The sequence below is a fragment of the Pleurodeles waltl genome, chromosome 1_1, assembly GCF_031143425.1.
Source record: "Pleurodeles waltl isolate 20211129_DDA chromosome 1_1, aPleWal1.hap1.20221129, whole genome shotgun sequence".
In the NCBI taxonomy this organism is placed as follows: domain Eukaryota; kingdom Metazoa; phylum Chordata; class Amphibia; order Caudata; family Salamandridae; genus Pleurodeles; species Pleurodeles waltl.
Window position 1 is genome coordinate 43,101,258 of NC_090436.1, and position 24,649 is coordinate 43,125,906.

The window sequence follows — 24,649 nt, forward strand, 5'->3', positions numbered from 1 at the left end:
GTTCTTAATAACGTGTTTTCTAGTGTCTTTTAAACATGACGTTGTCATTTATGGGTGGGATTGTTTTTCTCTACTCAATTGACTTCTGCACCCACTTCCCAACCTATGTCTTTTCCTACTATTGTTTCTTTGCACTCTTTTCACCCTTTTCCTGAACATGAGCAGGTTAGAAGATCAGAATTCGTAAGCAATTCTTTTGTACAGCTTCTGCATCAACACTAGTTAGTAGTGAACATCACTAATTGTTGGGTGTGTGATCTTATGCCACCTACTGCAGATAGAGGTATTCCTTATTTTGTCCTGCCATATGTGGCCTTTTGTGCTACTTCATGTTCGAGGAGACCTGTCCAGAGAGAGTTACCAAGTACTAGAATTTTGCTCCAGCAACATCTTCATGGCCTTATAAACATAGACCTGGACTCAGATTAGCATGAGAATAGGTTTATTGCCTATGTAAGGGCAAAAGGAGGGTTTGTGGTTCTAAAAATTCTGGACCCATGTAATCTACTTTGCCACAGCAGTACGATTTTAGTATCAAAAGACCGATAATGACTAGTACACTAAGCATGAGCATTTTCGCTCAATTCCAGCAGCGTTTTCACCTCGAAATCGCCATTTTCGTCCTGCACTCGTGGCTCCCATTTTATACACTGTAGCCATTTTTAAAAGTTGCCCTCACATAGGCTTATAATACAGTCAGATTTGATTCCAAGGACACGTACACCTTGATTGACTTTTCTCTGACCTGGGCAAGCTGGAACCATTGCCTCAGGCCAAACCTGTTTGGTCAGTCCCTCTCCCAGTGGCCGAATCAGATAGCATCAAGGCACACCATGCCATAAAACCCTTATTATCGCTCACACACCCTGCCTAATCTTGCTCACACCTGCACCTGCTCTTTTCTTCTTCTTACTTTACGAGGGGGAGGTGCCCGTTTTTATTGGGGGTCCACACTTATCTGATGTAAAATACTAGGCCTTGCCGGGTAATTTATTATGGGTTGGATGACATGAAATATGAGGTTTCATCATGACACTGTTTTTTCCTTTGTAGTGAAAACATGTGAATGACCAACCAAAATGTCAAGAATGTTTGCCTGAAGCTTAAAAAACTGTATATAAGGAAACCTGACTTTGCATTGAAACACAGTCTCCTGAGAACAAACAAACCGTGCTGTTGTACTTCTAGGACGCTTGTTACTTGGCTGCAGCCAATAAATTCGATCTTTGACTTCACCTAGAAGACTCTGAGTTTCTGTGGTCTGAATCAGGAAAGTACACGAGGTCTTTGGGTGTACCCTGGCACCGCTGGGTTACCGGATCAGTACCGGTTCTGAAAAACCCAGTACCTCAGTATGAACTTACCTTTTACTAGTTTTGTCCTCGATATTTAGACTATGATAATAAAGTATCACAATCTTCCCTACTTATTATTTCATGTTGCAACCTGATCTATATCCCGTGTGCTGGTAGGTGCAGTTGATGTGGTACGAGCCATGTAGGCTTGAGGCCCTGGTACTAACCCAGACACAGTTAGGTCATTCAGTACCCAGTTGTTCCTGCAACCCCACAATGACCATGGCTATATTGTTGTTGACCTCTACTTCAAACTGGGCAAGAGGGTACTTGTTGTGATTGCTTTTCACTACTAGGCCAATGCCACTGGAATAATGGAGAAGCTCCTTATTATTAACACAGTTTCTCACATATATATTTTTGTAAGCACCGGTAACCCTCACGGCAGGAACTTTCCTCTTATTGTCATTTGGGCAAACATGCTTGACAGCATCTGGGATTCTCTCTCAAATGACCATTGGTAATATTTTGGGTGCTACCACACCCTCGCTGGCACTTGTCCCCAAAGAAAGTATAATGTCATGGGTGTAGCTGATAAGGATACTTAATAGGATAATCCTTCTTAGAATGTCTCTCTCTGTAACACTTAAAGAAACTCATCACCTTGGCCTTCACTCATTTCTGTTTCTGACTAGAAGTCCTGTGTCTCTTAGTCTTCTGTCTGGGGAACTATTGTGACCGTCATCTTTTAGTTTTGGATAATTCTCTTGTGAGTTCTTCCCCGCTTTAGATTTGGAATCATGCTGCTCTAGTCCCTTGTTTACCCTATTAACTGATGAATTATCAGCCAACTCTGTGAGTTTCTCTGGATTCCTCACTCTCAGATCATATGAGTAGGACAGAGCACCATCCCTGAGTCACTCAACCACTGTCAAATGTTTAATATACTAAAAGTCCTTTGCTTCCATCTCTTTCACAAACTCATTGCTGTCAACTCCAGACCAATATCAAATGGACCTTTCATGGGCAAACTAAGAGAAAGACCAGAATTCACCCAGATGTCACAATTCAGTAAAGATAACTCCATACTTTCATATTACGATACTGGATTCTGCCCAGGAAGAGGCACAGAATCTGCCCTCATCGCCATCTGGGATGAGCTAAAAACACAGTAGACTGCAATGGAGTTTCTGCACCAGTTCTCTTGGACCTCTCAGCTGCCTCCGACACAGTTGACCATGACACCTTAATACAAAGACTCTATGAAGCCGGCTTAGAAGGGACTGCTCGGAACTGGATCACATCCTACCTTCAAAACAGAACAAATGTAATTCATACTCCCGGTTTCTCATTCAAACCATACTTCACAAAAGCAGTGGTCCCTCAAGGCTCAATCATTTCATTTGTACTTTTTAACATCTACTTGAAGTTATTACCCCCAATGATCAATGGATTTCAGCCCACATGCTCCAACTATGCAGATGGCACACAAATACTCCTTAAACTGAAGAGCCCCAAAGACATTGGAAACTCAAAAATCTTCAGTTCCCTAAGAGCCATTAATCAGTGGATGACATAGAGCCATCTCAAACTAAAAGCTTCCAAAACGGAAATACTCAGATGTGGCGATTTGGAGAATTATGACCCACTCTGTGCTTGGCCTGACAATTTGGGACCACCTCATAAAGTATCTCAGGAAGTAAGAAACCTTGGCATTACCATGGACTCCAACTTAACAATGAATGCCCAAGTGGACAAGTTTGCAAGATCAAGCTTCATCGCCATGAAAACGCTGCGACGCACCTTCCCCTACCTGGAATTTCCACTCAAGGTCCAGGCTACTATCTCTCTTGCACTGTTGAAACTGGATTGTACCAATGGCCTCTACTACGGGTTATCTCTATCAACTACGGAAAACACTACAATGGATTCCGCACTCTTCTGAAAGACTACTCCTACATGTAAATCCACAAGGCCACATCTCCCCTGCCTTGAGGGCCCCACATTGGTTACCGGTTGCCAGAAGATCCACGTTCAAACTGCTGTGTATCACCACAAAGCAATACATGGAACAGGACCTCTTTTCATCAGGAATATAATCACCAAATACATTCAACAAAGGAACCTCAGCTCAAGATTGGCACCTTGCCTCAAAACCACACCATGCAAAAGTAAAGACAGTAGGTGGTAAATCTTTCTCTGTTCAAGCTGCCAAACTTTGGAATTCATTACCCCCAAATATAAGATCCGTGGATAACTATCTTATCTTCAGAAGACTTCTCAAGAGTTGGCTCTTTCCTACATAACCACCATACTCAAACAGTAATGTACAGCATATCCCTGTGTATGTAAACAATTACAATTTAATTACATGTATATATCTAGATATGTGTATTTCTTTGTACAAATATGTATAATAACTATGGTTTTTAAAATATATATTGCTACTCTTTAGGCCTGTATATATTGCTTACAGTTAAAAAAAGAAAAAAATATATATATATACATAATTCTATGCTTAGCACGTTCATAGGTCATTACACAGTTTTTTGTACATGTTGTATGATTACATGCGTATGTGCTTATGGCTCTCTGTTTAATTTATCTAAATGTAAATATAAGGTAAATATTATTTTAACTATTTATCTACGAGCACTTCACTATTGAAATATTGAAGAAAAGATCAAATTAAAAACATACACAAATAAATTACTTTCAAATACACTTGAAAGTCTGCATTTATACAATAGAACTTTAAATCTCAATAGACAATCTTCCTTATACATATATTCCCTATTTATGTAATACATATATGCCCTTTCTATGTAATCATGTGTCCATACATTTATTACTTTACTCCTACTTTACAAGAGAAAAAAGTGATTGTCTCCAATGCGCTACTCTGTCTCACCGTAGACCTCTCTCAAGCTATCCTCTATCCTCTATCTCTCTGCACTGACTCATCCCAAATCTCATTCTACTACTATGATTTCCCAATCAATCTTTCCTAGATCCCTCCTGGCTCAACCCAAACCTCAGCTAGCTACTATGATCTCACAAACAGTGCTAATAAATTCTCCCCTCATGTATCTCTCCTTTGACTCATCCCAAACCTCATTTTACTACTATGATCTCCCTAATCCCTTTCTACAGACTCTTCCCTCCTCCATTTCTCCTTTTATTCATCCTCATACCTCATCTTACTACTATGATCTCCCAACTAACACGTTGTAGATTCTTTCCTCTTCTATCCAATTCAATCTAACTGACTCACAGGCCCACTGCTCAAATTAACTCATATGTCCCTATAGTAATCCACCAGTAATCATTTCGGGTTCCGGAGTAGCGCGCTAATCACCAAAAAGCTCTTCAACACCTCATGAGGGGTAGTAAGCGCTATATAAATACAGTTCTCAAATTGGGCACATCCTTCATGTTATTCAACTCAGGTATACTACTAATGACTTCAGTCCCCCCAGTTACAATTAGTCTAAGTAGAATCATGACTGTGGACTTTGCATTCAATCCTTGACCTCCAGAAGCTATCTTAAATTGGCAAACAGTCTAACCTACCAGAATCTGGCATATGCACGTGTACAAACTCCTTTGAAACGTTGGTAGGGAGTTCCTCAGACCTGGAGGGGAAATCACCTTTTCCAGAGCTACCCTTTTCTGCTGTAATACTCAGGTTCTTCTTTTCAAAGGGTATGCATTCTCGTTCCGAGTTATATTTTCTCTCTTTTTGTGCAGGTAGTTGTTTAAAGAAACAGCACTTATCAAGGACTATTCACATCTGTAGGAGGTGGAATTTAGTGATTCCAGAGGCTTGCTGCTGATGGTCAGAAGCAGTGTTGGAACCACTGGGCATTCATGGGTTATTAAGTCTCAATCAAGGTTATGTCTGTTATCGTACATCATAAGATTGACCACTGGTATCCGACCAAGTACACCTTTGTACATATTTAAGTACACATTTATGCATTTGACTCTCAGGGTAGTGAGGTGAATAGGCCAAACCTTACTCAGGGAGGTGGTGTTGGGGTAGGTACTCAGGATTCTCAGCCCTGCCCACCATCCCCCAGCACCCACCCGTCCTCCCAGAACCTACTTCACGGAGGCCACAACGTGGCCCCATTAAGCAGGTTTTATGCCCAGCTCTCCCCATGCTGCTGCATTGCTCTTGCTCCTGTCTTCTCCTTGTTTTTCAGTACCTTGAGACCTTACAGGTGATTTCTTGTGCTTTATGAATCCTTGATTGATTGATTGATTGATTGATTCACACAATAACACTCAATAATGGAATGTCCATTCAACACATATTTATAAAGAAACAGTATTTCATTAGACTACTACTCGATACTATACAAATGGAAACCATGGAATGGATGTTTAATCACTGTAACAACACATAACGCTACTCAGTTCAAAAAGAGCAATACTACTTGAAGAAACATAGAAGGATGAAGGCTCACTTCTGGTGCAGTGAGCAGCTTTTCCGTGTTTGACGTGGAAGTCATTCTTGCTCTTATGGTATACTGGTCCTTTTAAAGAGCTCTCTGGTAATATTTAGTCCCCACCCCCTGCTTACACAGGAACCAATTTACCTTCAACTTGTGCAGCGACTTGCATCATGAGCTGATGCCATCTGGAACACAATTGCTGGATGTGGGTCAGTGCTTCTTGGTGCAGCAAGCATCAGAGCTCAGACCCGAAACAGGTGATGGGCAAACCATGCATCCTAGGCCCTGTGCAGTTCCTGCAAGCAGCACCGCCAATCACTTCCATGTCTGTAAGTGAGCTGAGGATTACTAAAAGGCCTTGTAGGGGCCACCAGGGATGAGCACTCATAAACAGGGCCACAGGGTTCATCCCAGGGTTCTGCAACTCTGCTCCTCCGAAGACATCTCTGTGCACTCATCACTGGAGGCTTTTCCAGTCCATTTCCTTCTGGACAACTGCTCCACCAGGGATAAAGCAAGACTCTCCTCTAGGCAGACTTCCCTGGGAGGGACACCATGAATGCCCCTCTCTCAGACTTTCCATTCAAGGCACGTCCTCAGTTCTCCAGAAGTGGATCTTGGGTGAGGTCACCTCCCTTGATGGGAAAGCTGGTAGTCAGTGTCACCACCAGTGATCTTCAAGGATTCCTCCAGTGTTTTGTGTGGTAATGCTTCACTTGTCAGCAAGAAGTCTTGGAATTAATGCTTCAGTTCTTTTCTTTCACTTATTCTCCAGATGGAGATTGTATATTCCTCATATGTACTTAAGTAATGATCAGGCTTGATCAGGAAATGTATGTGTCCATCTGAGGACAATCCAGAGAAAATCTTTGTCTATGGGTGTTCACAGTCGGGGGTGGCACTTGATGCCATCTACTTCCAAACACCTAAGACATGGGCACAATCAAAAAGATAGCCTTCGGGCGTGCATCTCTCAACTTTTAGGGAGTGACACATCATGGGAACAAAAGGGAAGCCCAGACAAAAGGCTGACCTTGTTTTACTAAAGACACCATTGGCCTCCTGTCACTTTCCTGTATAGGTGTTGTTTTTAAAGAGCACAAGGCAGGACATAACGAAAGCCCATCCCTGAGTTTTTAAAGATCAAACTGTCTCCTTTCTCCACATAATGAATACATGAATGTAAGCAATACAATTGCTGATCTAACAGGCTACCTCTTCTGCACTTTTGACAGCATGGCTCTAGTGGCAATCCTAGATGGATTCCACAGGGGCCACAGTCAAACATAATCTATGCACTCCTGGCTTATACTATCACCCACGCCAGTATTCCATTCACATTCCATAGATAAGCTTAAAGTATCAAAGGTCCCAGTTACCTGAGGCTGGGGAGAACATTTTCACAGCAAGGTCAGTAGACATTTAGTTGATCTTCAAGAACAGGTAAAAAAGCCTGTCACACAAGCATGTAAGAATTACACTCTGCCACCCCTGCAAGACTAAAGTAATCCAGAGAGTTGAGGATAGTCACACACTCTAAGGAGGCTATCTGATAGAGACTTCTAATTGAAGATTCCTTACCTTAGATTTCATACCTTAGATGGTCTTACCTTAGAATTTCCCCAAGGCGTCAGATTGGATCCGGAGATTTTTCTTCGAGCAGTACCCTTGTGCGCCGTCAGATGGTTTTGGTCGACTCCGCATGCATTATTGATATTGTGGTCTCCATGATGACATCACGGTAGTATATAGGCGTCACCCCGCGTGCTGACGTCAGTTCTTTTCTTTCCATGCCAGCTTACTTGCAGATCCAGAGAAAGCTACCTTCAGTCATTTTGTGACTGACTACGACCATTTTGTTGACTTTTTTGGACACTTTTGTTGCATCGAGGGATGTCACATAAGGCCGGTTTCAAGCCCTGTGACTCCTGTCACAGCATGATGTCAGTGACGGATCCGCACCTCCTGTGCTTGTGGTGTCTGGAGTGCAACCCAAAGTCATGTTATGAGTGCCGGGCCATGAAACTGAAGGCTTTGAGGAAGCGATCCCTAAAGCTCATGGCGGCCCGCAGCTTGATTCCGCGTCTCTCCCGGCCTCGCTCAAGAGGAAGGTCACGAGACCACTCGCGGGGTCACCACCACTCCTCTTTGTCCCATTCAAAGTCCTCGAGACACTCAGGTCACAAGAAGACGAAGTCAAAGAAAGCCAAACATTCCTTGACTTCACCCCGTCGCTTGGCTGATGCGACACGGGAAGAGCGTTGACGTTCTAGGCCTCCGTCCTCAGAGCCTGCTTCTGGGTTGGCTGCACACCTCCCCGAGTTTCCGGGAGCCAGAGACACCCCTGACCAACTTCAAGAATTCTAGGAGGCAATGTGCCTCATTTTTGGGCTGACCGACCCCCTTATGACGCCTTCAGGGACATTGGGGTCGGAAGAGAACCCATCGGGTTCCGCGCCAGTGACTTCGGTCCTGCTTCCTGAGGACCCCTCGGAATCTGTTATCAGATCCAAACCGATGCCAGTCATGTCAATGAGACCTTCCAAAGGGCCTGCAAAGACGTCAATGCTCCTGACGTCGGTTGGGCCCATGAGCGACGTCGACCCAATGCTTATACCCGATGACCTGGAGCCAAATCTGTCTTCGATGGGGCCTACTCCTGACCCTTTTTCCAATTGGTACGGATGGGGGAAAGATTGGAGGGGTTGCCGGACCCTTTAGAATTCCAGCTGGAAGACTCTGAGATGGACTGGGCACAGGAATTGGGCGAAGGTAGCAGTCTGGGTACTTCTCCAGATGCTGCCATGCTTTCTCCCCCTACCATGGCTACGGAGGAGGGAGTGTCGTACTCTAGGGTGGTAAGAAAGGTGGCTGAGGTCCTCAGCCTTGAGCTACCTTCTATGGCTGTCAGGACTAACCTCCTGACTGTGGTGCTTCAGCCTTGGTCTTCCTCCTCGGAATCCCTTTTTATACTTTAATGAAGCCCTCACTGATGTCCTGCTCGGTACCTGGTCCAGACCCAGCACAGGGACAATGGACAATAGCCCACCACCATCAGCCTGCACCAAGTGACCCAAAATTCCTTACCCAAGACCCTACGACTAAGAGTCTTGTCATCCAGGCTTCTTCTTATTTGGGCGCATTCCCATCAGCACCCCCAGATAGGGAATCAAAGAGACTGGATCAACTTGGGAAGAAAATGTTCACTTCCTTCAATCTGGCATTGCTGTCTGTCAACACTGCATGCCTTTTCGGCCGCTACTCCCATACCTTGTGGGATACGGTTGCACATTCTCTCTCAATCCGTTGTTGATGGGAGAGATGCAGCCAAATTCACAATATGTTGTGGGCTGGACACAACCGACTCACTGGGCAGATTGGTTGTGTAGATGGTGGCCTTATGGCACCACTCCTGGTTGAGTATGACTGGCTTTTCGGGGGATGTCGAGCAGCCACTCATGGATATGCCCTTCAATGGCACCCATCTCTTCAGAGACAAAGTGGACTCTTCGCTTGAGCGCTTTAAGGAGTCCTGGGCTAAGACGTGGTCCCTTGGACTCGCAGCTGCTCCTCACCCCCCACAGTCCACTTTTTTCCCCTTTCGTAGCTACAGAGTGGCACCCAACCATGTCCTTTCCTTGCCAGCCACCATTCCGTGCATGCTGCACAGCCTCTGCGTGGCCGCAGATGCAGGATCCCACGTGCTCGTGGGTAAGGGAGCCAGCGGTCTGCTCATTCCACCACTGCCCCGCAACAGCCTCCAAACCTTCACAGTATGTTGCTCCATTACGGACCAGTTGGAGGCAGGATTTGCCATCACCTGCCCCACTGGGAATCCATTATGATGGACAGGTGGTTTTGCATGTAGTCGGAACAGACAACTCCCTCCCCTTTGAGACTACCCCTCCGGCCATGCCACTGCCTTACGAACGTTTACCGGAGGATCATTTGGCACTTCTCTGCAGGGAGGTTGCGGCTCTCTTGGCCAAAGGAGCCATAGAAAGGGTCCCTGTTCCAGAAGTAGGTTGTTATTCCCACTACTTTCTGGTACCCAAAAAGGACAAGGGCATTCATCCTATCCTAGATCTCCGGGCCCTTAATCTCTTCCTCAGGAAGGAGAAGTTCAAAATGCTCACTCTGGCTCAGGTCCTATCTGCCCTGGACCCAGAAGACTAGATGGTAGCGTTGGACTTGCAGGACGCCTACTTCCACATACCTGTCCTGCCTGCCCACAAACTTTACATGTGGTTCGTGGTAGGTCTCAAGCACTTTCAGTTTACTGTGCTTCCATTTGGCCTTACCAGCGCCCCTTGGGTGTTCACAAAAGTGATGGCGGTGGTCGCATCTCATCTGTGCAGGTTGGGGATTTCAGTCTTCCCCTAGTTCGATGACTGACTGTTGAAGGCGAGCTTGCCCCAGTTAGTCTCCTTCCACCGCAAGACTACAGCGAACCTTCTGCATTCGCTGGGGTTCACTATAAATGTGCCAAAGTCACACCTGACTCCTTCTCAGATGCTCCCCTTCTTCGGAGCTGTTCTGGACACAGTGCAGTTTCGGGCCTATTCTCCCGAAAAACGAGTCCAAGATACTCAGGCTATGATACTGATGTTTTAGCCTCTATCCTGGATTTCAGTGAGAATGACTCTGAGGCTGCTGGGCCTCATGGCCTCCTGCATCCTGCTGATCACACATGCCAAATGGTATATGCGGGCTCTGCAGTGAGACCTGAAGTTCCAGTGGGCGCAACATCAGGGCAGCCTCTCTGACAGGGTTTAGATCTCGGAGGGAACTGTGCAAGATCTGCAGTGATGGCTTTCAAAATCGAGATTGGGTCAGTGGCAGATCCCTCTCCCATCCCCAACCAGATCTCACAGTAGTGACAGATATATATCTCCTGGGCTGGGGCGGCTACATGGGGAGGCAGAGAGGAATCTGGTCTCCAGTGAAGTTTGGGCTCCACATCAATCATCTGGAGCTCAGGGCGATCAGGCTTGCATTGAAGGCATTCCTTCCCTCTCTGCAATGGAAAGTGGTGCAGGTGTTCAAGGCCAACACCACCGCCATGTTGTACTGCAACAAGCAGGGCGGAGTGGGGTCGTCGACCCTTTGTCAAGGGTCTCTGTGCCTCTGGTCTTGCCTGGAACGTCAGGGCATATTCCTGGTGGTTCAAAATCTGGCAGGATCTCTGAACGCCAGAGCAGACGAACTCAGTCATCGATGCATGGTCGATCACGAATAGCATCTTCATCCGGAGGTGGTGCAAAGTCTCTTTCAGCAGTGGGGAGAACCTTGCTTAGATCTGTTCGCCTCCGCAGAGAAAGTGCAATGTCAGCTGTTTTGCACGTTGGAGTTTCCAAGGTGACACTCGCTCGGCGACGCTTTTCGGCTTGAGTGGAACTCAGGCCTCCTGTCTGCCTTTCTGCCAATACCGCTTCTGACCAGAGTTCTGAAGTAGATCAAGGATGACCAGGCCCAAGTAATCCTTGTGGCTCCAGACTGGGCACGAAGAGTATGGTATCTGGAGCTTCTGAGCATGGCCATCGATCCTCGAATCAGACTGACCCTTTGGGAGGGTCTTCTGTCACAGCAGCAGGGGGCGGTTCTCCACCTTCTCGTGTGGAGATTGAGTGGCGGCAGCTGGCAGCTTCCGACCTTCCGTCCGAAGTCTGCAATGTTATCGTGGCAGCCAGGTGTCCCTCCACCGAAATGGTATAAGCCTGTTGTTGGAACAAATTTGTGGCATGGTGTATGGACAAGTCTATTGATCCCTTCTCCTGCACCCCTGTATGAGGTTCTTCTGCTCATCCTTTCTCTTGCCCAGCAGGGCTCTGCTTTGGGTACCCTTAAAGCTACCTCTCTGCCATCTCGGCCTTCCTCAGAATGTCAGATCAACCCTCCTTGTTCAAATCTCCCATTATTAGGAGGTTTCTTGAGGGACTCACCCACATGGTCCCTCCTACCCGTTCATAATGCCCCAGTGGGATTTGAACCTGGTTTTTACATACCTATTGTGTGCCCCTTTAGAGCCATTAAAAAAAAAGTCTCCTTTTCAGCTTCCAACTTCTGACACTTAAAACCGCTTTCCTTATTGCCATCACCTCTGCTCACAGAGTGAGTGAGTTCCAAGCTCTTTTTTCGAAGGCACCATTTCTATTTGTCCATCCTGAAAAAGTGGTGCTTCGTACTAGGGCCTCCTTCCTCCCTAAGGTGGTCACGCCCTTTCATGTAAGCCAATCCATCACCTTGCCTACTTTTTACACCCCCCCCCACATCCATCTCATGAAGAAGAGAGACTCCACCGACTGGATCCAAAAAGAGCGTTGGCATTCTACTTCAATCATACCAAAGATTTCCACGAGGATGATTAACTCTTTGGGGGTTATTACAACTTTGGAGGAGGTGTTAATCCGTCCCAAAAGTGACGGTAAAGTGACGGATATACCACCAGCCGTATTACAAGTCCATTATATCCTATGGAACTCGTAATACGGCTGGTGGTATATCCGTCACTTTACCGTCACTTTTGGAACGGATTAACACCTCCTCCAAAGTTGTAATAACCCCCTTTGTTGGTTATGTGGGTGCGAAGAAAGGATGGGTGGTGCAGAAGCGGACCATCTTTCGATGGGTTGTCCTCTACATCAAGATGTGCTACGCTTTGGCAAAGAAGCAACCCCGTGAGGGTTTGTGTGCTCATTCCTCCAGAGCAACTGCTGCAACCACAGTGTTAGCATGCAGAGTTCCAGTCCTGGACATCTGCCAGACAGCAACGTGGGTGTCTCTGTACACGTTCACAAAGCTTTAAAGCCTGGACAGTCAGGTCCGCAGAGACAGCTACTTTGGCCGCTCGGTTCTGTAAGACTTTTTAGCCTGATCTTGGTTCGCAGCCCACCGCCAAATATGGTATTGCTTGGGTATCTATTCTAAGGTAAGGAATCTGCAACTAGAAGTCTCTATCAGATAAACAAGTTACTTAACTTCGGTAATGATTTATCTGGTTGCAGATTCCTTACTGACCCGCCTATCCTCCCCACACTGTGAACTGATTTCTAAGGACAGGAATTCCCCTTTAAGGGCCCTACTTCTAGCGCACCATTCTCAGTGCTCTTCATGGCTCCATGCTACTGGCGTGGAAAGTCATTAAAAGAAACTGAAGTCAGCACACCGGGGTGGTGCCTATATACGACAGCAACGTCATCACGGCGACCACAATGCCAACGACGCACACAGAGTTGACTGATGGCACGTGACAGCGCGCAAGGGTACTGCTCGAAGAAAAATCTCCGATTCCAGTCTGACGCTTGAGGGAAATTCTAAGGTAAGGAATTCTAAGGTAAGGAATCTAAGGTAAGGAATATGCAACTAGAATATGTCTCAACCAGATAAATCGTTACCAAAGGTAACTTGTTTTTCTTGGGGGGCTCCTTCAGACCACAGAGGCCCCCTCTATGTGCTGAGGCCAAAAACATGGATTCATATAGAGGTAGCACAGGATGGAGGAGCCTGTTTTCAGATCATGCAGAAGGCCTTCCGGTTGCAACACACCTTCTTGCTCTACCTTCATTTTGCTTGTCTTTCTATGTTTCATTAGCAGTTCCTGCTCTCCGTACATTTTCTCTGTTTGCCCTTTCCAACGCAGTTGTTGTTCCCATTTTTAGGTTTGGCCTGCACATTACTTGTGCTCTGCTTGCAAAATCTCTTGTAAACAAAATCTTAAAATGGGCTTAGAGCCTGCCCATTACTTATGTTTACTTCCTATTGGTTGGCTTCCACCTTACTCTTGTTTCGTTGCTTCCTATTGGTCAGCGCCTCTTCCTCCACTCTGGCATACCCCTGGGTCTTCGTCTGAGTCCCTGCTGTGCAGGAAGAACCAAGTACAGCTTCCTGTCTGTAGCCAGTGTCCTTCCACTGGACACAGCCTGCAGGTACACGAGATATTTAACTTTGGTGCATGACTTAAAGTAAACAAAAGTAGATCTTTGATGAGGTCAATGGTGGTTGCGCCATAGTACTTTTTTTTACATTTACTTGAACACATGTTGCAGAGAAAACGTTAAAAATACATTGACAACGCTGATAGATCTTGCATATGTGAAACCTATTGACTTTGACAATGTTTGTTTTTCTGGTAGCAGATCGTGCTCTATCTAGTGTTCCTTATCTGTCTCTTCTTTACCTGTGTAGGTGCTGCTAGCCTTTTCATTTCTAGCAATCTGTCTTCTAAAATGATTTCGTTTTTGGTAGAGTGAGCTTTTACATCTCCTTTCTGCAATTGTGACTTCTATTAGTTTCCTGTATGCCGGACATCTTCTGTTGTTTATTCAGCCTGATTTTCCACTTCAGTTTAAAAAGCAGCCAACTTTTCAAGTATGTTTTAGTCATCCAGTCCTCTTACTTTCTTTGCACCAACGTGCTTATATTTTTGTTTTCATATATTAAATTCAGTTTGGAATGACGAAAGATGCAGAATGGAAAGATAAAACCATTCATCTTCATTTCCGTTATAATTCTGTGACGCTGGTATTTTGCTAAAGACAAAAAGACTGTGAAACTCTCCAACAGGGATATATGCTAAGGACTCTCAGAGTAAAGTATGCTTGTTATTGAGAACAAACTTTGGATAGGAGGAAACATTTGTTTAAATATAAAAGTCACATTTATTACAAAATGATGTTCCTTCATAGTGGAAGAACTTTGCAGAGCACGTGAAAATTCTGCGTCTTGCTTTTTAATTGTGAGAAGGGTAAATAGCTCTGAGCTGGGGCTGTGATGAAAGGGCCTCCGTTCAGGTGCCTCTGTCCTACTCTTTCTGATTTCAGAGTCCATCACACACCACGCCAACAGCCCGGTCTTCCAGCTTTACAAAGGCGTGTTCAGTTGCAGGTAGGCCCATTCCCCAGTCTGGAAGCATCTCCAGTGGTCTTCTGCATACTGGTCTCTTGGCATTCTAATGGCGCTTTTGTTATGCGTGATTAGCACCTCTCTTGCTGCCAGTGCTTAATTTGTGTTTGTTGTTTCCGGTGCTGAGCACCAGCACTTATTTTTGAAGGCCGGCGCTTATTCTTCTGCCTCAAGCATTTGCTGCAAGCAAAAGACACATATGGGAAAGACGGAGGAAGAGAAAAACGAAAAAGCGTCACAATGGGAGAAAGCAGAAAGCTGCAAGAGTGAGCTGAAGGGGCAGGGAGTGGCTGCAAATGGATTCAAGAGGCCCGAGATGGCTTCAGGATTAGCTGCCTCAGTGTTCCCACATTTAATTGCAGCAGCCGCGTGTTTAAAAGAAGGGCTTTGAGCACTGGCACGTTTTCATTTTCAAATTAAGCACTGCTTGCTGCCTGACCTGAACAGCGGCGTTGGGTCTCTTCTCAGTCACCAGGAAGAGTTGTGAGGAGGGGCTTGTGTTTCTTGGGCAACGTTTTTCAATGAGTGCATGCTTTTGTGCTGGCTGTTTTGGACATCTGCTTAGGTTATATTTACGTTTTTGTCAGTTCAAAAAATAATGTGCTCTGGATAAGTGACATTATCTCATTATCTGCCAACTTTTACGGCATTAAGTGGTTTACAGAACTCAAGAACTGTATAGTCTCATATTTTAAGCTGCGTGCAGAAGTTGTGTTTTCCTGGAAACTATTTTGCTAACAAAACTTTTTGTGTCGGTGGCTTTTTAATAAAATAGAGGCCCATATGTGCAATTTTAATAGTTCACATTTATTTTGCTCACCCACTATTCACCACTCTAGACAAGGCAGTGGACGGACAAGGTGTTTTGTTGCTCCTGTGTTTTTTAACTAGGTGCGCGCAAGATTGTGTAATATCTTACCGAATGTCTGAGAAAAAATTGCACAAAATGTGGTTTTCCTGTGCTAAATAAAAAACTCACACAACTGAATACCCCGAGTACCATTTTTATGAAAGGTTAGAGTTGAAACTCTGTCTAAACTTTAGACTAAGATTTTTTTTAAATGAACCAATTCCTATAACCGAATTTGGCCAACTTTTGTAAAAAGAAAGTCACACGATTTTGGGAAATTTTGCCCATGCATAGTTTTCATCGTCTACATACACACTACACGACCTACATAGTGGCTACCTGCTTCTCTTCTAAAGATAAACAATCACTGAAAAAGAAATCACAGGTGTGCGAAGGCTTCACAGGAATATCAGGGATGTTTCTATTTGCAATCAACTTGACTAAGAGAGCTAAGGTACGTAAGAAAACATGATTTTTCATAGATGTGTGGGAGTAAGGCCCATCTTTAGGACCAAGGCACAACATTTAGAGGCATAGTTACAAGCCCTGTGGCGCAGGGCTGTGCAGCAAGTGTCACAGGGAAAGGGCAGAAATGCACTGCATTTACAAGAGACGTGGCATTTCTGTCCTTTCCCCCTGCCCTGGTGCATGAATTGCTGCCTGGTGCTAACGCAGGCACCCTTGCTCCATGGTGCAAGGGTGTTCGTATTGTCAGCAGGATTGTTTTTGTGCAGGAGGGGACACCTTCCTGCACAAAAACAATCCAGAGAGGCATTTTCCTCTTTCTATGTGTGCTGCAGAAAGCGGCTCACATGGACAGAGGAAACAACAAGGAGATATAAAGATATTTCTCCTCATTGCACCGGCCAGGGGGAGGCAAACAGTCTTCACGCATTCCCAGGTTTACAAATTCTTGTAAATCTGGGAATGTGTCAAAATCCATGGGTGTTGCGTTGATAAACCCACAGCAACACCCATGGTATGCCTCCCTGATGCAGTGTAGGGCAAGGCACCAACTTTTGATGCGTTGCCTTGCACCATATCTACAAGGCCTTGAAAAGCCACACAATGTGGCTTTGCGTGACCATGTAGATATGGGTCTGCACTCTTCACCGCCGGCACATCACACAAAGTGGCGCACTGGCGGTGCACAGGGCTTATAAATAAGTCCCTTTGGCCTAGCGCCTCCTTGCGCCACATTAGCGTCATTTTTTTTACGCTAATGAGGCCCACTGGGGCCAAAATCGCTGTGCCAGATTTACAAAGTGGCGCAATGCATGCATTGCGTCACTTTGTAACCCTTTGAGCCACATTATGCCTGCGCCAGTCATAATGTATGCAAGGGAGGGCGTTCCACCAATAAGGGGGGGGGGCAAAAAAAAGTCGCAAAGAAATCTAAAGGATTTCTTTGCGCCATTTTCTGTGGCATTTTTAACACCTGCTCAGAGCAGGAGTTAAAAGGGGGCACACCATTGGTTACAATGGGCCCCTATGTACTGTTCAGGGTTAGTGGCAAAATGTTGGCGCTAATCCTGAACAGTATATCAATAGCAAAAAAATGTTGACGCTGTTGCCCTCCACTCTGCGCCATGGTGCGCCATATGCTAAATACGGCGCACATATGGTGGCGGTAGGGTCAAAGCAGAGGCATGGGCAGGGGTAGAGGTTCTAGAGTATATACAGGCACAGAAGTACTACATTATAGTAGGGCTAGAGAGTCTAGAATATTGGTAGAATTAGGAACTCTTGTATAGGCTGGGAGAGAGGCACAAATTCATAAGTTGTAGTAGATGCACTAGGTATAAGTAGTGTACAGAATTAGTGTATACGTAGGCTTAGCAGTTCCAGGATATAGATAGGAATAGAAGTACTAGAGCTAAGTAGGGGTAGAGGTATAGGCAGGAGTACAGATACTAATGTATAGATAGGGGTAGAAGAACTAAGATATATGTATGGGTCATAGTACAGGGTTATAGACAGGCTCAGTGATTCTTTGGTATTTGTGCAGGTAGGTGTACTATGATACAAGTAACAGTAGAGGTACAAAGGTATCATTAAAGATACTAGAGTATAGAAAGGGATAGATGTACAATGGTATGGGTACTAGCAGATATATTAGGATATAGGTGGCATCTGTACTAGAGTATGTCTGCCTACGTGGGAGGTGTGACATTCACAGAGAGACATGTACGTGGGTCTCAGTACAGTAACTGCAGGACTTAATTAAGGACAAGATTGAGCTGTATTCATAGAGGTTCTTGTGGGATTCAGTGGTGTGATGACAGGCTGCTGAGGGTCAGGTTTAAGCGATAATTGTAGAAATTAGTGTGAAGAGTAGTAAAAGGTGCTGTAAGTCATAACTAGTGAAAAGTGGTCGAGCAGTGTATGTGTGTGACTGGTACAGGATAGCAAAGGAGTAGAGGTCACTGGTCCACATTGCTGCATGATTTAAACTTCACACATGCCAAATGATGAAGTGCGCTGTCAGCATTATGTGTAGGTTATAGTATTGGAATAGTAAAGGAGCTGTGGGTGAAAAGAGGCGCAATGGCGTAGCTGTGTGGGATTCGACACACTGAAATAGCACGAGCTATTAATGCTTGTCCAGGGTGCTCCAGCAGTGATGTACAAGCGCAGTGCATGCTGGCATTGAAATTATGGTGTGTGTTGCTGCACAAAGTGGATGTGCATTAATTTTAATAGTGTGAGTTGCACTAACAGACCCTGGGTACATGCAAGTGCTGGCATTGAATTCAAGCATATAAAGAAATTAAGTTACATAAAAGAAAGTCACCCAACTCCCCTTACTAAAAAAATAAATGTATGTTGATGGAGCATGACCTGCCATTCAGATGCAAAATCCATAATGAAAGCAGCTAGATGGTGTCCGTAAGCACTAGAATCACATTATATTATAGCTATGAATAATTACACTGCAACAGTGAAGTCCTTGGTCTTTTACCATAGTGAATTTGTCAGCATATGTGATTTAAAAAAGCAAATCAAATCATTGAATGTTGTACTTTTAAGGTGTCTTAAAATAAATGTATTTATAGAAACGTTCAAAGTCAATGTCTTAATTTAATTCATACCTTGGTTTAATATAAAGAGAAAATCCATACTGAAATACTTGTAGGCATACTACCTTTCATTTAAAATGATTCCCAGGTTGGCTGCTAACATGAAGTGTGTTTAAATCCCTTGGTATGATTAAGGCTGCAGTACCACCTCCTGTCTACAGGGCCAGAGCTGAGCAAAGAAATAAACACACATCATGAAACACAGGTCCCCACAAGTTCACTTTTGAAACAGTTGTGAAAATTGGCACTGATGCTTAAAAAGTCATTTTCTATCATTTTGAAGACATTGCCTTTGGGGGGACTTGGGTTCAGGTCCCCACAGTGCAATCAAGTCCACAGCGTGAGTGTGTTGTCATACCCAAGTCCCCACAAGGATAGTAACACAACCCCTCACACACATAAACACACACACACATGCATAGAGACTTGTATAGGTAGTCATATACTCTTTCATATATTCTGAGAAACTTTGCTCTTTAAACAGATTCACACACAAACACATACAAATATTTCAACTCCTACACATTAAAAGTTCCAACCAAAACATTAATCGTTACTGACAATAACAGGCTAGCAAACAATATGTAGTTCTTCTATTTTTCTGTTAAACCAAAATAGGTGGTTTTAAAAATCACCTTTTTTAACAGTTATGTATAGTTTTTTGTTCTTTCTTTGCATTTAAATAATAGGGTTGACTTTAACGAAAAAAGGGTATCTTTTCTTGTGCTTTATATAGTTCAAAACAAAAAATACTTTCAGCATTTGTGGTCAACAACAACCTTGATGAATGTAGGCATCCACTGCTCCCCCATGCTGACATCCCTCCTGCACAGTGAGCTGTATATGTCCATCTTTTGAATGTTTGGGAGATGTCATGGAAGTCCCCAAGTTTTGTTTGTCAGGTCAGTGTGTCCAGGTGCCAAGGAACGTCCTGCTGTAGATGTTGAAGCCTCTGTTGCATCTTGCTACATGTCCGCCCTTGCCAGATGCCTGGGATGGATTATTTGCATGTGCTTCCCCTTGCTGGACGATCTATGAAATATATCTTTCCTGGCCCCCGGGACAATGTATTGTTGCGAATAGCTTGTGTTGCACCTGGCCCTTTATGCAGGGTCATCACCAGTCTTTTTGCCTCCTTCCTCCTAATTTGTCTGACTGGTTTGTGTTGGCTTTAGGACTCTGGGCACTTTACCTCTGCTAAACAGTGCTAACGTGCATATGTTGTCTGTGTAAATTGTACTGTTGATTGGCTTATCCATGATTGACATATTTGATTTACTGGTAAGTCCCAAGTAAAGTGCACTAGAGGTGCCCAGGGCCTATAAATCAAATGCTACTAGTGGGCCTGCAGCACTAATTGTGCCACCCACATTAGTAGCCCTGTAAACATGACTCAGACCTGCCACTGCAGTGTCTGTGTGTGCAGTTTTTAACTGTAAATTCGACTTGGCAAGTGTACCCACTTGCCAGGCCTAAACCTTCCCTTTTACTACATGTAAGGCACCCCTAAGGTAGACCCTAGGTAGCCCCATGGGCAGGGTGCAGTGTATGTTTTAAGGTAGGACATATACTAGTGTGTTTTATATGTACTAACAGTGAAATACTGCCAAATTTGGTTTTCACTGTGCAAGGCCTATCCCTCTCATAGGTTAACATGTGGGCTGCCTTTAAATATCCTTAAAGTGCAGATTCCCTTTGAGAGCAGATCAAAATATGGAGTTTAGGGTCTCTGAACTCACAATATAAAAATACATCTTTTAGTGAAGCTGGTTTTTAAATTGTCTGTTTGAAAATGCCACTTTTCGAAAGTAGGCATTTTCTTGCTTAAACCATTCTGTGACTCTACCTGTTTGTGGATTGTCTGTCTGGGTCAGTTTGACAGTTGGGCTGTTTTGCACCTCTCTCTAGACAGTGACACAAAGGGGAATGGGGTGTAGCCTGCATATCCTGATGAGCCATCTGAGCTAAAGGGGAGGGAGGAGTGGTCACTCACATCTGAAAGGACTGTGCCTGCACTCACACAATGCAGTCTCCAACCCCCTGGTGTGTCTCTGGGGCTTGGCCTGGACACAGAAGGATTTTGCAAACACTTGAGACTTTTGCTTTGAAGTTTGCCAACTTCAAAGGCAGAAAGGGGTATAAGAAGAAGACCCAAAACCCCAGTGTAGGAGGCTGGACTGGCTTGTAGTGAGTACCAAGGGGTACTTGCACCTTGTACCAGGCCCAGTTATCCCTTATTAGTGTATAGGGTGTCTAGCAGCTTAGGCTGATAGATAATGGTAGCTTAGCAGAGCAGCTCAGGCTGAACTAGGAGACGTGTGAAGCTACTACAGTACCACTTAGTGTCATATGCACAATATCATAAGAAAACACAATACACAGTTATACTAAAAATAAAGGTACTTTATTTTTATGACAATATGCCAAAGTATCTTAGAGTGTACCCTCAGTGAGAGGATAGAAAATATACACAAGATATATATACACAATAGCAAAAATATGCAGTATAGTCTTAGAAAACAGTGCAAACAATGTATAGTTACAATAGGATGCAATGGGGAAACATAGGGATAGGGGCAACACAAACCATATACTCCAAAAGTGGAATGTGAACCACGAATGGACCCCAAACCTATGTGACCTTGTAGAGGGTCGCTGGGACTATTAGAAAATAGTGAGAGTTAGAAAAATAACGCTCCCCAAGACCCTGAAAAGTGAGTGCAAAGTGCACTAAAGTTCCCCTAAGGACAAAAGAGCCGTGTTAGAGGAATAATGCAGGAAAGACACAAACCAGCAATGCAACAACTGTGGATTTCCAATCTAGGGTACCTGTGGAACAAGGGGACCAAGTCCAAAAGTCACAAGCAAGTCGGAGATGGGCAGATGCCCAGGAAATGCCAGCTGCGGGTGCAAAGAAACTTCGACTGGACAGAAGAAGCTGAGGTTTCTGCAGGAACGAAAAGGGCTAGAGACTTCCCCTTTGGTGGACCGATCCCTCTCGCCTTGGAGAGTCGTGCAGAAGTCTTTTCTCGCCGGAAGGATGCCAACAAGCCTTGCTACACGCAAATCGTGCATTTGGCGTTTTTGGACGCTGCTGGGGCCCAGGAGGGACCAGGAGGTCGCAAATTGGACCTGCAGAGAGAGGAGACGTCGAGCAAGACAAAGAGCTCTCACTGAAGCAGGTAGCACCCGGAGAAGTGCCAGAAACAGGCACTACGAGGATGCGTGAAACGGTGCTCGCCGGAGTTGCACAAAGGAGTCCCACGTCGCCGGAGACCAACTTAGAAAGTCGTGCAATGCAGGTTAGAGTGCCGTGGACCCAGGCTTGGCTGTGCACGAAGGATTTCCGCCGGAAGTGCACAGGGGCCGGAGTAGCTGCAAAGTCGCGGTTCCCAGCAATGCAGCCCAGCGAGGTGAGGCAAGGACTTACCTCCACCAAACTTGGGCTGAAGAGTCACTGGACTGTGGGGGTCACTTGGACAGCGTCGCTGGATTCGAGGGACCTCGCTCGTCGTGCTGAGAGGAGACCCAAGGGACCGGTAATGCAGCTTTTTGGTGCCTGCGGTTGCAGGGGGAAGATTCCGTCGACCCACGGGAGATTTCTTCGGAGCTTCTGGTGCAGAGAGGAGGCGGACTACCCCCACAGCATGCACAAGCAGGAAAACAGTCGAGAAGGTGGCAGGATCAGCGTTACAGAGTTGCAGTAGTCGTCTTTGCTACTATGTTGCAGGTTTGCAGGCTTCCAGCGCGGTCAGCAGTCGATTCCTTATCAGAAGGTGAAGAGGGAGATGCAGAGGAACTCGGATGAGCTCTTGCATTCGTTATCTAAAGTTTCCCCAGAGACAGAGACCCTAAATAGCCAGAAAAGAGGGTTTGGCTACCTAGGAGAGAGGAAAGGCTACTAACACCTGAAGGAGCCTATCAGCAGGAGTCTCTGACGTCACCTGGTGGCACTGGCCACTCAGAGCAGTCCAGTGTGCCAGCAGCACCTCTGTTTCCAAGATGGCAGAGGTCTGGAGCACACTGGAGGAGCTCTGGACACCTCCCAGGGGAGGTGCAGGTCAGGGGAGTGGTCACTCCCCTTTCCTTTGTCCAGTTTCGCGCCAGAGCAGGGGCCAAGGGGTCCCTGAACCGGTGTAGACTGGCTTATGCAGAATTGGGCACATCTGTGCCCAACAAAGCATTTCTAGAGGCTGGGGGAGGCTACTCCTCCCCTGCCTTCACACCATTTTCCAAAGGGAGAGGGTGTCACACCCTCTCTCAGAGGAAGTTCTTTGTTCTGCCATCCTGGGCCAGGCCTGGCTGGACCCCAGGAGGGCAGCTGCCTGTCTGAGGGGTTGGCAGCAGCAGCAGCTGCAGTGAAACCCCAGGAAGGGCAGTCTGGCAGTACCAGGGTCTGTGCTACAGACCACTGGGATCATGGAATTGTACCAACAATGCCAGGATGGCATAGAGGGGGCAATTCCATGATCATAGACATGTTACATGGCCATATTCGGAGTTACCATGGTGAAGCTACATATAGGTAGTGACCTATATGTAGTGCACGCGTGTAATGGTGTCCCCGCACTCACAAAGTTCAGTGAATTGGCTCTGAACAATGTGGGGGCACCTTGGCTAGTGCCAGGGTGCCCTCACACTAAGTAACTTTGCACCTAACCTTTACCAGGTAAAGGTTAGACATATAGGTGACTTATAAGTTACTTAAGTGCAGTGTAAAATGGCTGTGAAATAACGTGGACGTTATTTCACTCAGGCTGCAGTGGCAGGCCTGTGTAAGAATTGTCAGAGCTCCCTATGGGTGGCAAAAGAAATGCTGCAGCCCATAGGGATCTCCTGGAACCCCAATACCCTGGGTACCTTAGTACCATATACTAGGGAATTATAAGGGTGTTCCAGTAAGCCAATGTAAATTGGAAAAAATGGTCACTAGCCTGTCAGTGACAATGTGGAAAGAAATGAGAGAGCATAACCACTGAGGTTCTGATTAGCAGAGCCTCAGTGAGACAGTTAGTCACTACACAGGTAACACATTCAGGCACACTTATGAGCACTGGGGCCCTGGGTTACCAGGGTCCCAGTGACACATACAACTAAAACAACATATATACAGTGAAAAATGGGGGTAACATGCCAGGCAAGATGGTACTTTCCTACACAACCCCCCCCCAAACGAAGGACAATAAGACTAGCCATTACCTGATGAGTCTTCATTGTCTAAGTGTAAATATCTGGAGAGTCCATCTGCATTGGAGTGGCTACTCCCAGGTCTATGTTCCACTGTATAGTCCATTCCCTGTAGGGATATGGACCACCTCAACAATTTAGGATTTTCACCTTTCATTTGTTTTAGCCAAAGTAGAGGTTTGTGGTCTGTCTGAACAATGAAGTGAGTGCCAAACAGGTATGGCCTCAACTTCTTCAGAGCCCAGACCACAGCAAAGGCCTCCCTCTCAATGGCAGACCAACGCTTTTCTCTAGGGGTCAACCTTCTACTAATAAAAGCAACAGGTTGATCCTGGCCCTCAGAATTAAGTTGTGATAGGACTGCCCCTACTCCTAATTCAGATGCATCAGTTTGGACATAGAATTTTTTAGAGTAACAAGGGCTTTTCAGGACAGGTGCAGAGCACATGGCCTGCTTCAGCTCCTCAAAAGCTTTCTGACAGCTTGCTGTCCATAATACCTTTTTAGGCATTTTCTTGGATGTGAGGTCATTAAGAGGGGCTGCAATGGAGCCATAGTTCTTAATGAACCTCCTGTAATACCCAGTGAGGCCTAGGAAGGCTCTCACCTGAGTCTGAGTGGTAGGGGGAACCCAATCAATAATAGTTTGGATTTTCCCCTTAAGTGGTGCAATCTGTTCCCCACCAACAAGGTGTCCCAGATAAACCACCTTACCCTGCCCTATCTGGCACTTTGAAGCCTTGATAGTGAGGCCTGCCTTTTGCAGAGCCTCCAAAACTTTCCAAAGGTGGACCAGGTGATCATCCCAGCTGGAGCTAAAGACAGCTATATCATCCACATATGCTGCACTGAAAGCTTCCAGCCCTTGCAGGACTG